Consider the following 12,562-nt stretch of genomic DNA (forward strand, 5'->3'; position numbering starts at 1 on the left):
CACATTGTTACTACATGTTCCACATTGTTACCAGCACAAACGTCAAAAGCCAACATCTGTGATGGTATGGGGGTGTGTTAGTGCCCACGGCGGGGGTAACTTGCACATCTGTGAAGGCACCATTAATCCTGAATGGTATATGTAGGTTTTGGACCAATATATGCTGCTATCCAGACAATGTCTTTTTGAGAGATGATTCCAGCAAGACAATGCCAAGCCATATTTTGCGTGTGTTACAACAGTGTGACTTCATAGTAAAAGAGTATGGGTGTTAAACTGGCCTGTCTGCCTCCCACTGAAAATGTGTGGCGCATTATGAAATGCAAAATACTACATTGGAGATCCTGGACTGTTGTACAGTATATCAAGCAAGAATGGGAAAGAATGTCAAAACTTCAACAATTATTGTTCTCAGTTCCCAAACGCTTGCTGAGTGTTGTTAAAAGAAAAGGTGATAGAACACAATAGTAAACATGCCCCGTCCCAACTTTTTTTAGAATGTGTTGCAGGCATCAAATTCAGAATGAGTGCATATTTACAAAAACAATAAAAATTATTAGTTTGAGCATTAAATATCTTATCTTTGTATTGTATTCAATTGAATATAGGTTGAAAAAGATTTGCAAATTATTGCATTCTCTTTTATTTACGTTTGACACAGCGTCCCAACTTTTTAGGAAATGAGGTTGTATAATTTAGAGAGTATTACAGCACTGAATCTAATCCCTGGTGATGGATGACAGAGGAGTTTTATACTTTATAGCTGAGGTAAACAGAACATGATCAAAGGCACGAACAGAGTTCCTGGGAACTGAAAGGCATCCCATCCAGGGTGTCTCTCCACCTCATACCCAGTGTGACACTGACAAGGATAAAGTGGTTACTGAAGATGAATGAAGGAATTAATTATTTTCTCTGTTTTTCAACAATAGCAAGTTTATTATGTTTATTACCACATGTTTATGAGAGAAAATACTATCATTTTTTAAAAAGTAGTTCCTATAGGAATGTTTTTTCTCAGGCGAATAATTTAAGTGGAATTTTTGTGTGTTGTCTATTTTATATTGTTCATTTTCCTCATTTCTATGAGGGGTGCACTATAACAATAAGCTTATGAAGACATATAAATAATAATTGGCTGAAATAATGTGTTACAAACATTTATGAATTATGCTATAATCTGTTTCTAAAAACGTAAAAAAAAAATCCATGCTGTAATAGAGAAGATGAGCTCATTGATTTGGGAGAGAAGCTATAATAATTAAGTAGCACCATAAACTCACCCCATGGTATATTGAACCAGGCATTTTAAAGATATACACTGATAAGATATGTGCCTCAGATGAAACAAGCTTTCTACTAAATATCAGTACATATATAGTTACAGCTTTGTGCATGATAGATTTTTGATTATGTTCACTGCTTCTTTATTATGTATCCTGGCTTATTTTGACTTAAGACTCATGATGCACATTATGTAAGCAAAAAGGCCATATGCATGTGCTTAACAAACAGTCACATTATTATATGAATTATGAAAAACAGGCGGGTGGCACGGTGGTATAGTGGTTAGCACTGTCGCCTCACAGCAAGAAGGTCCGGGTTCGAGCCCTGTGGCCGGCGAGGGCCTTTCTGTGTGGAGTTTGCATGTTCTCCCCGTGTCCGCGTGGGTTTCCTCCGGGTGCTCCAGTTTCCCCCACAGTCCAAAGACATGCAGGTTAGGTTAACTGGTGACTCTAAATTGACCGTAGGTGTGAATGTGAGTGTGAATGGTTGTCTGTGTCTATGTGTCGGCCCTGTGATGACCTGGCAACTTGTCCAGGGTGTACCCCGCCTTTCGCCCATAGTCAGCTGGGATAGGCTCCAGCTTGCCTGCAACCCTGTACAGGATAAGTGGCTACAGATAATGGATGGATGAAAAACAGACATGTTATTATGTGACATATGAATTGGCTTGAAGCATAAGATGCAGATTTGGCTGATAAAGGGTCATAAATCAACTATCATATATGCTCAGAACAAGAATGATCCATTGTGTTTTTTTTTTTAATGATTTTATACTATGTTGTATTGCTGCACAATGTCAATATGTTAAACATGTTAATAATTAAATTTATTAAGTTTTATTGAAACTTCGTTTATTTTGTAGTATTTGTTTTGCAGGCTTCAACAAATGAGGAATGACTTTGTAATTTTATGACATTATGATTTATATGATTTTTAAACAGACTTCTTGTTCGGTTGTGGAGTATTACAGAATGACACATGAAAGCTGTTATAGATCCCTACATGCTTATTAATTTACAATGTAATTTAGACAGTTTGGTGTCTTCTTTGTTGTCTCATAAAAGCTTAAAGGAACAGTCCACCGTACTTCCATAATGAAATATGCTCTTATCTGAATTGAGACGAGCTGCTCCGTACCTATCCGAGCTTTGCGCGACCTCCCAGTCAGTCAGACGCAGTCAGACGCGCTGTCACTCCTGTTAGCAATGTAGCTAGGCTCAGTATGGCCAACGGTATTTTTTGGAGCTGTAGTTAGATGCGACCAAACTCTTCTGCGTTTTTCCTGTTTACATAGGTTTATATGACCAGTGATATGAAACAAGTTCAGTTACACAAATTGAAACGTAGCGATTTTCTATGCTATGGAAAGTCCGCACTATAATGACAGGCGTACTAACACCTTCTGCGCGTTTCGGCAGCGCATTGATACGGAGCTCAGATATCAATGCGCTGCCGAAGCGCGCAGAAGGTGTTAGTACGCCTGTCATTATAGTGCAGACTTTCCATAGCATAGAAAATCGCCACGTTTCAATTTGTGTAACTGAACTTGTTTCATATCACTGGTCATATAAACCTATGTAAACAGGAAAAACGCGGAAGAGTTTGGTCGCATCTAACTACAGCCCCCAAAAATACCATTGGCCATACTGAGCCTAGCTACATTGCTAACAGGAGTGACAGCGCGTCTGACTGCGTCTGACTGACTGGGAGGTTGCGCAAAGCTCGGATAGGTACGGAGCAGCTCGTCTCAATTCAGATAAGAGCATATTTCATTATGGAAGTACGTTGGACTGTTCCTTTAAATGATATGTAAGGAATAAAACGTGATGTGGTGTGCTGTTATAGGAAAATAATCAACAATGAGGTGGTTTGATGCAGAGTTACTTTTACCACCTCAAAGTGTATATATTTTTTTTTAAATGCACGTTCAGGAGTGTTTTCTTCCTCTTATACCACAGCGATTTGCCAAAATGAACTATTTCTTATGTATTAAATGATGACACATTGTACACATTCATCTGTTTCTTGTTAGATTTAATGTTGTGACCTATCTGCTAAAGAAGTTAGTTCCTGGTTTCACTTTATTATAGCAGCTATAAACAGCTGTTCCCTTTTTTTATCTCTTAAACTTCACATAGCTTTAATAAAAACCACAAAGCCCTGTGCATAAAACGCTGACACTGGATACTGTCAGGTGCGTGAGAGAGGCAGATGTAAGTGCAGAAGTGTTTATTATACAGTAATACAGTGCAATCTCTACAAAAAGTGCATGAAACACACTCAAAGCAGACAGTCTGAATAAGCAGGCAAGGTCATAAACAGGAAAACAGGCAAAGGGTCAATCGAGGCGCAAAAAAGATGTCGTAGGCAAAACGAGGACGAGAATGAGAACCAGGAACAGGAGTCGAGAAACCAAAAAAATCAGGAATACGGGAAACAAGGCTCAGTAACGCACACTGAACGTGGCGTAATACTTCACGTTGCATTGCCTTCAGCGCAGTCCTTAAATAGCCCAACATTTAGTTCACTGATTGAGGACAGGTGTGCCTTGTTCATGGCGTGCGTGCTGGAGCTCGTTTGGCGCGTGCACAGCCTGAGGCGCGCCTTCAGGTGCATGCGCCAAGGCACACAGGACTGACAGAACCCCCTCCCAAAGAGCTCCCTCTGGGAGCAAAAATCCATAATACTTGGCCCTGGTGGGGGTTCGGGCTCAGGCTCTGGACACAACTTGGGTTCTTGGCTAGGAGTAGGCTCGAGCTCTGAAGATGGTGTGGACTTCAGACTGGGCTCAAGCTCTGAAGATGACAGGGACTCTGGATTGGGCTCAAGCTTTGAAGACGACGGGGACTCAGGACTGGATTTGGGTTCAAGCTCTGAAGACGATGAGGACTTGGGCTCTGTGGACGGCTTGGGCTCTGGCTCAGGCTCTGGAGACGGCTCGGGCTCTTGACTGGGCTCAGGCTCCGGCTCTTGGCTGGGCTCAGGGTCCATAGAGGGCTCTGGGCTGGGCTCAGGCTCCGTAGAGAGCTCTGGAGCAGGCATAGGCTCTGTAGAGGGGTTTGGAGCAGGCACAGGCTCCATAGAGGGTTCTGGAGCGGGCTCTGACACTGGCTGTGGTGCAGGCTCTGGAGCTGGCTCTGGAACGGGTGCGGATGCTGGCTCTGGCACGGGAGCGGATGCTGGCACTGACTCTGGCTCCACCTCTGGCTCGGGAGCAGGCGCTGGTGCTGACTCTGGCTCAGGAGCAGGCGCTGGCGCGGGAACAGGACCAGGTGCTGGCGCAGAAACAGGAACAGCTGTAGGAACAAGAACAGCTGTAGGGACAGGAACAGGAGCAGCTGCTGGCACAGGAGCAGCTGCTGGCTCTGGCTGAGCAACCAGCTCAAATGAGACAGCCTCCTCTGCTGTCTCTATATCAGCCACTGGGGGGAGCTCTGGGGCAACGGTCTCCTCAGATGAGTCGGCCACAGAAGTGGTTGTCTTTAGGAGGCGCTCTAGAGCAACGGCCTCCTCCGCTGCGTCAACCACTGGCCTGATTGCCCCTCCCCAAAAATTTTCAAGGGGTTCCTCCTTAACTAAGGATTCATTTATAAACTTGAGCATAGCAAAGAAAGTCTGAGAGTTACCAACACTGAAAAAAAAAGTCATTGTATTTACTTAATTTTAATGCGTACATCGGTCCCACACAATCCAACTGTGTAAGCTTAAAGTGATTTCATCCCCTTAATGTTATTGTGTAAGGTTAAAGTTATTTTAAGCTTACACAATTGGATTGTGTGGGACCGATGTACGCATTAAAATTAAGTAAATTCAATGACTTTTTTTTTTTCAGTGAAGGCACGGGTGTTCCACCCGAATTAGATAGTCTACCCATCTGTGTGCTCGTCCAGCAGTGAATGTAAGGATGAAGCTCACCCAGATGGGTTCGGGTGGCTTGGGCTCTAGGAAATCTTCATAGAGAACCCCACAATAGATGCGGAATCGAACCGGGTGATAATCTCCTTCGTAGGGCATAGGAGGGTGAGTATCAGTACGTCGGCAGAAATTTGCGGTTAGCGGCAGGGACAGGGAAACCCAGAAGTGGCATGGAATCATGTATTGAAACAGATCTGCTACATCCATTTTGGGCAAAGTATTCTGTCAGGTGCGCCAGAGAGGCAGATGTAAGTGCAGAAGTGTTTATTATAATACAGTACGATCTATACAAAAAGTGCATGAAACACACACAAAGCAGACAGTCCAAATCAGCAGGCAAGGTCATAAACATGAAAACAGGCAAAGGGTCAATCGAGGCGCAAACAGGATGTCGTAGGCAAAACAAGGATGAGCACTAGAACCAGGAACAGGAGTCGAGAAACCAGGAAAATCAGGAATATGGGAAACAAGGCTCAGTAATGCACACTGAATGTGGTGTAATACTTCGCAGTGCATTACCTTCAGCGCAGTGCTTAAATAGCCCATCATTTAGTTCACTGATTGAGGACAGGTGTGCCTTGTTCACAGCGCGCGTGCTGGAGCTTGTTTGGCGCACGCGCAGTCTGAGACGCGCAGGACTGATAGATATTCTTTACAAAAATGCTAAATAAACATCTGTTCACAGAAAATTTTACCATATCAACAATTACACAATTTCTATTTGTTTGCATCCACCAAACAAATCTCTATGAATTAGCTTTTACTATCGAAATGGTAATGTATTAAAATCAGCACATTAATATAAACCTGTGATTTACCTTGGAGTTAGAGCTATTAGCAGAGTCACTGTTATAGAAAATTAATCAACATTTTCTGACCAATCAGAATCGAGAATTCATTTATACAACTCTGGAAAAAATTAAGAGACCGCTTCAAATTTTTCTTAAATCAGCATCTCTATGTATGACAGTCATTTCATTCCAGTGTCTGTGCTGGAATTCCAACATAAGCACACCTCATTTTACTTAATGAGGTACTGATTAGGTTATCACCTGAACCAAATCATATTTAATGAGGAAAAGTATAAAAACCACTGCTGTGGTCATCACTATCCTCTTGCAAGAGGACCAGTTTGGACAGCAAAAACAGTGTGAGGAGTATCTTAAATTTAAATGGAATACAAAAATATATATTCATCATGCCAAAAGAGCTGAAAAGTTTTGAGTGAGAAAAAGAAGGGTTCAATTCAGGCTTTACTGGTAGAGGGATACAGTGGGTTTCAGGTTGCTTCCATCCTCAAAATTTCACAGAGGGCAGTTCATAACAACAAGGTCAAGCAGCAGACACTGGGGACAACAAAGCTACTGACTGGCAGAGGGCGAAAATGACTCTCTACTGACAGGGATGATTGTCAACTCCTTCAAATGTCACTCAACAACCATAGGATGACATCAAGCAACCTACAAAAAGAACGGCAAATGGCAGCTGGGGTTAAGTGCATGGCAAGGATGGTTTGAAACAGGCTCCTCTGGGCAGGCTTGAAGTCATGCAAAGCTAGAAAAAAGCCCTTCATCAATGAGAAGCAAAGAAGAGCCAGGCTGAGGTTGACTAAAGACCATAAGGATTGGACCATAGAGGACTGGAAAAAGGTCATCTTTGATGAGTCCAATTTTCAGCTTTTCCCATCACCTGGTTATCTAATGGTTAGACGAAGACCTGGAGAGGCCTACAAAGCACACTGTCTCACAACCATTGTGAAATTTGGTGGAGGATTGGTGATGACCTGGAGGTGCTTCAGCAAGGCTGGAATGGGGCAGATTTTTGTTTGTGAAGGACACATGAATCAAGCCATGTACAAGGTTATCCTGGAAGAAAACTTGTTTCCTTCTGTTCTGGCAATGTTCCCTGAGAATTGGGTTTTCCAGCAGGACAATGCTCCATGCTGGCATCCACAGCCAGGTCAATCAATTTGTGGATGGAGGACCACGAGATCAAGACCCTGTCATGGCCAGCCCAATCTCCAGACCTGAACGCCATCGAAAACCTCTCGAATGTGATCAAGAGGAAGATGGATGGTCACAAGCCATCAAACAAAGCTGAGCTGATTGACTTTTTGTACCAGGAGTGGCATAAAGGGGACTTCACTGGGGCTTAGACCAAGATGGCGGCGTGATTTGATTGCTCCACATAGCCTCGCAGAATTTAATATAAATCCCCGAGTTATATTTACTAGTTCAACAGCAACCATGTCAAAAACCGTGTCGAACAAGGAGAGTGATATTTTCAAGCGTGCAAGAAGTTTGCAAAAACAGAAAAATGAGCCAACAATCGTGAACGAGGCACAGGCTAGCATGGACCAAGCTAGCATAGCCGACGTATTAACAGAGCTAAAGACACTTTGTGCAGAGTTCAGTGGATTTGGTTCCAAACTGGACGGTATAGACGGTTGGCTCTGCAGGATGGCCAACTCTGTTGAGGCTCTAGAAAATAACATGAATGAGGTGAAGCGGGATGTAGCATCCAATATTGCACGGATGGAGGAAGCCGAAACACGCATCATGTCAACAGAAGAGAAGTTGGAGACTAGCATGGTGGAGCTTAGTAAAGCTTCAGGACGGATCACATACCTTGAATCCAAAATTGAAGACATGGAAAATCGCAATCGGAGGAAGAATTTACCAATGTTTGGACTCAGAGAGGGAGAAGAGGGAAGCCGACAACTGTTGGGTTACGTGCAAGAGATGTTGCCGGGCTGGCTGGGTACTGATAAATCCATCACGCTGGAAAGGGCACACCGTACACTGGGCCCGGCAAAACCGAACCAAGACAGAGCAGTCCTCATCCGTTTCCTGAAGTTCCAGGACCGGGAATTTGTTTTCCGCTGCTCGAAAGTGCGTGACACCAACCACAATGGAAACAAACTCTCCTTCGCCCAAGACTTCTCCGCTGAGACAATGAGACAGAGACGTGAATTCAACACAGTTAAGAAGCTGTTTACTGATGCTGGCTCCTTCTGAGGGTTTCAACAAAATCCATGCAGAATAAGAGTACTCCATAATGGCAAGATTCACCTCTTCTCGTCACCGGAGGATGCAGAGAAATTTCATCGCGGACTCTGAAGAGACGGCATGGGTTTGTTTACAAACAGAGAATCAGCTGATGCCTGTTGAGGATGCACTGCACTAAATAATGTTGGAGAGATATGGTGCACGAGGGTACTATAATTTAATTTAACCCAGTTATTTCCAAGGCTTAACTTTAAACTCAATGGACGATAACATAGACGGATCACGTGGTTTGCTTACATGTCAGGTCAATCAGCTGATGCTTTTTGATAGGCCATTACCGTAAATGTTGGAGAAAAGGACTAGAGAAGTTTGTACTGTATTTTCTGTCCAATGTTACCTTAAATATTGTATAAAGGGCCTAGAAGTTTTAAGTTTACTGTTACTTGCTTGAGGCGTATCGTTCAACAAATACAATTTTTAAACTACACTACCGTTCAAAAGTTTGGGGTCACTTTGAAATGTCCTTATTTTTGAAAGAAAAGCACTGTTCTTTTCAATGACGATCACTTTAAACTAATCAGAAATACACTCTATACATTGCTAATGTGGTAAATGACTATTCTAGCTGCAAATGTGTGGTTTTGGTGCAATATCTCCATAGGTGTATAGAGGCCCATTTCCAGCAACTCTCACTCCAGTGTTCTAATGGTACAATGTGTTTGCTCATTGCCTCAGAAGGCTAATGGATGATTAGAAAACCCTTGTACAATCATGTTAGCACAGCTGAAAACAGTTGAGCTCTTTAGAGAAGCTATAAAACTGACCTTCCTTTGAGCAGATTGAGTTTCTGGAGCATCACATTTGTGGGGTCGATTAAATGCTCAAAATGGCCAGAAAAATGTCTTGACTATATTTTCTATTCATTTTACAGCTTATGTTGGGAAATAAAAGTGTGACTTTTCATGGAAAACACAAAATTGTCTGGGTGACCCCAAACTTTTGAACGGTAGTGTACATAACAAAGAAAGAACCATTTTTGGTTTCTGTTATTATCATTATTATTAAGCTACTCTGCTCTTTTTTGTTTGACATGTTAGTTGCGATAACCATTCAGTTAGGGGTATTGTTTTGTGTTTTTTTCTGGCTGCATGGCTTGTGGACATCATTCATGGTCTGCCTGGGATAGGTTTACCAGTGAAGCTGCTCCTCAGTTATGTGGATCAGCATCAAGTCCTACAAATGTTACAGGTTTTGGAGGGAGATGAAGGGGGGGGGGGATTAGAAGGGTTCAGGGGTTCACATTGTTGTGGGAGGATGTTGTTCACGTCTCCCCGGTATGTGTATATGTATGTATGTTTTTTTTCTTTTCTTTCTGCAGCAGCCTCTTTTTTTTCCTCTTTTGTATACAGTACGTAGATACTTATGTATCATAACTGTAACTCCTCTAACATAAAAATAACGAGCTGGAATGTCAGGGGGCTTCGAAAAATAACAAAATTAAAACAAGTTATGAGTAGGATTAGACATCTCAAATCTCAAATCAAATTTTTGAAGGAAACTCACCTGACAATTGCAGACTTAAAGTGCGTACAGAGCAGATGGCCTGGCCAAGTACTATATGCATGTTATAATAATTATGCAAGGGGAGTGCTTATCCTTATTCACCAGACAATGCCATTACAGATTGTTAAAACTATACGAGACCCTGGTGGAAGATACGTTATTGTCCAATGCAATATCCTATCAATGACATGGAACCTAGAGAATATTTATGATCCCAATGACGATAACCCCAGTTTCTTTAGGAATATCTTTCTTGACTTGTCTATCATGAACGGATATTTTATTTTAGGAGGAGACTCAATTGTGCTTTAAATCCAACAATAGATCGTTCAACAGGCCATGACACAGGTAAAACTCAAACAAGAGAATTACTGAAACAATTTATAGAAGACCTTTATCTAGTGGATGTTTGGAGAGAACAAAATCCTGATAAAAATTATTATTCCTGTTATTCAAGTACATATAAATCACATTCCTGCATCGAATATTTCATTATTTCCAGAGAACTCTTACCCAAGGTTAGCGAATGTTGGTATAATGGTATCATAATAAGTGACCATGCTGCTGTATCACTCAAAATCCAAATTGACAAAGTTGTCCATAGGCCACCTAATTGGAGATTCCAAGCAAGATGGCTGCAAGACCAAGCTTTTGTTCACACTTTTGGCTCTAAAATTAACAGCTTCTTTGCACTAAATACTAATGAAACTAGTGCTTGTATCAGATGGGAAGCATTTAAAGCATTCATCAGGGGAGAGATTATTAGTTACACCAGCTATAAAACAAAACACTATAAAATGGAAAATTTGGAAAATCTAATCAAAATATTGGAAAATGACCTACAGGTCCTTCTCAAAAAATTAGCATATTGTGATAAAGTTCATTATTTTCTGTAATGTACTCATAAACATTAGACTTTAATATATTTTAGATTCATTACACACAACTGAAGTAGTTCAAGCCTTTTATTGTTTTAATATTGATGATTTTGGCAAAAAAGTAAAGGAAAAACAAAAATCCCTATCTCAAAAAATTTGCCTATTTCATCTGACCAATAAAAAAAGTGTTTTTAATACAAAAAAAGTCAACCTTCAAATAATTATGTTCAGTTATGCACTCAATACTTGGTCGGGAATCCTTTGGCAGAAATGACTGCTTCAATGCGACGTGGCATGGAGGCGATCAGCCTGTGGCACTGCTGAGGTGTTATGGAGGCCCAGGATGCTTTGATAGCGGCCTTAAGCTCATCTACAGTGTTGGGTCTGGTGTCTCTCAACTTCCTCTTCACAATACCCCACAGATTCTCTATGGGGTTGAGGTCAGGAGAGTTGGCAGGCCAATTGAGCACAGTAATACCATGGTCAGTAAACCATTTACCAGTGGTTTTGGCACTGTGAGCAGGTGTCAGGTCGTGCTGAAAAATGAAATCTTCATCTCCATAAAGCTTTTCAGCAGATGGAAGCATGAAGTGCTCCAAAATCTCCTGATAGCTAGCTGCATTGACCCTGCCTTTGATAAAACACAGTGGACCAACACCAGCAGCTGACATGGCACCCCAGACCATCACTGACTGTGGGTACTTGACATTGGACTTCAGGCATTTTGGCATTTCCTTCTCCCCAGTCTTCCTCCAGACTCTGGCACCTTGATTTCCAAATGACATGCAAAATTTGCTTTCATCCGAAAAAAATACTTTGGACCACTGAGCAACAGTCCAGTGCTGCTTCTCTGTAGCCCATTTCCTGCACACGCCTGTGCACGGTGGCTCTGGATGTTTCTACTCCAGACTCAGTCCACTGCTTCCACAGGTCCCCCAAGGTCTGGAATCGGCCATTCTCCACAATCTTCCTCAGGGTCCGGTCACCTCTTCTGGTTGTGCAGCGTTTTCTGCCACACTTTTTCCTTCCCACAGACGTCCCACTGAGGTGCCTTGATACAGCACTCTGGGAACAGCCTATTCGCTCAGAGATTTCTTTCTGTGTCTTACCCTCTTGCTTGAGGGTGTCAATGATGACCTTCTGGACAGCAGTCAGGTCGGCAGTCTTACCCATGATTGCGGTTTTGAGTAATGAACCAGACTGGGAGTTTTTAAAAGCCTCAGGAATCTTTTGCAGGTGTTTAGAGTTAAGTCGTTGATTCAGATGATTAGGTTAATAGCTCATTTAGAGTACCTTTTCATGATATGCTAATTTTTTGAGATAGGAATTTTGGGTTTTCATGAGCTGTATGCCAAAATAATCAGTATTAAAACAATAAAAGACCTGAAATATTTCAGTTGGTGTGCAATGAATCTAAAATATATGAAAGTTTAATTTTTATCATTACATTATGGAAAATAATGAACTTTATCACAATATGCTAATTTTTTGAGAAGGACCTGTATATACAAAAGATGATCCTTTAAAACAAAAGGAATTGATGATATTGAGAGCTAAATATAATCAAATGTCCACTGATGAAAGTGCCAAAAGTTTAATGTGGTTGAAACAAAGCTACCATGATCAAGGAGAGAAGGCTGGAAAACTTTTAGCCTGGAGAATAAAAAAACAAAAAACTGACCGAACAATAAATAGTATTAGGACACCGCAAGGGAATCTAACAATAGACCCACTAGAGATAAATATATGTTTCAAAGATTTTTATGAATCTCTATATAGATCAGAATGCAACCAAGACTCTGATGCGCAGGAAACATTTCTTGATCAGCTTCAGTTTCAGTCATTATCTGACGACATAAAAAATGAATTGGATAGGAATATAACAGTCCAGGAGTTGTCAGAAGCTATCCA

The sequence above is a fragment of the Neoarius graeffei genome, chromosome 1 (assembly GCF_027579695.1).
Source record: "Neoarius graeffei isolate fNeoGra1 chromosome 1, fNeoGra1.pri, whole genome shotgun sequence".
Lineage (NCBI taxonomy): Eukaryota > Metazoa > Chordata > Actinopteri > Siluriformes > Ariidae > Neoarius > Neoarius graeffei.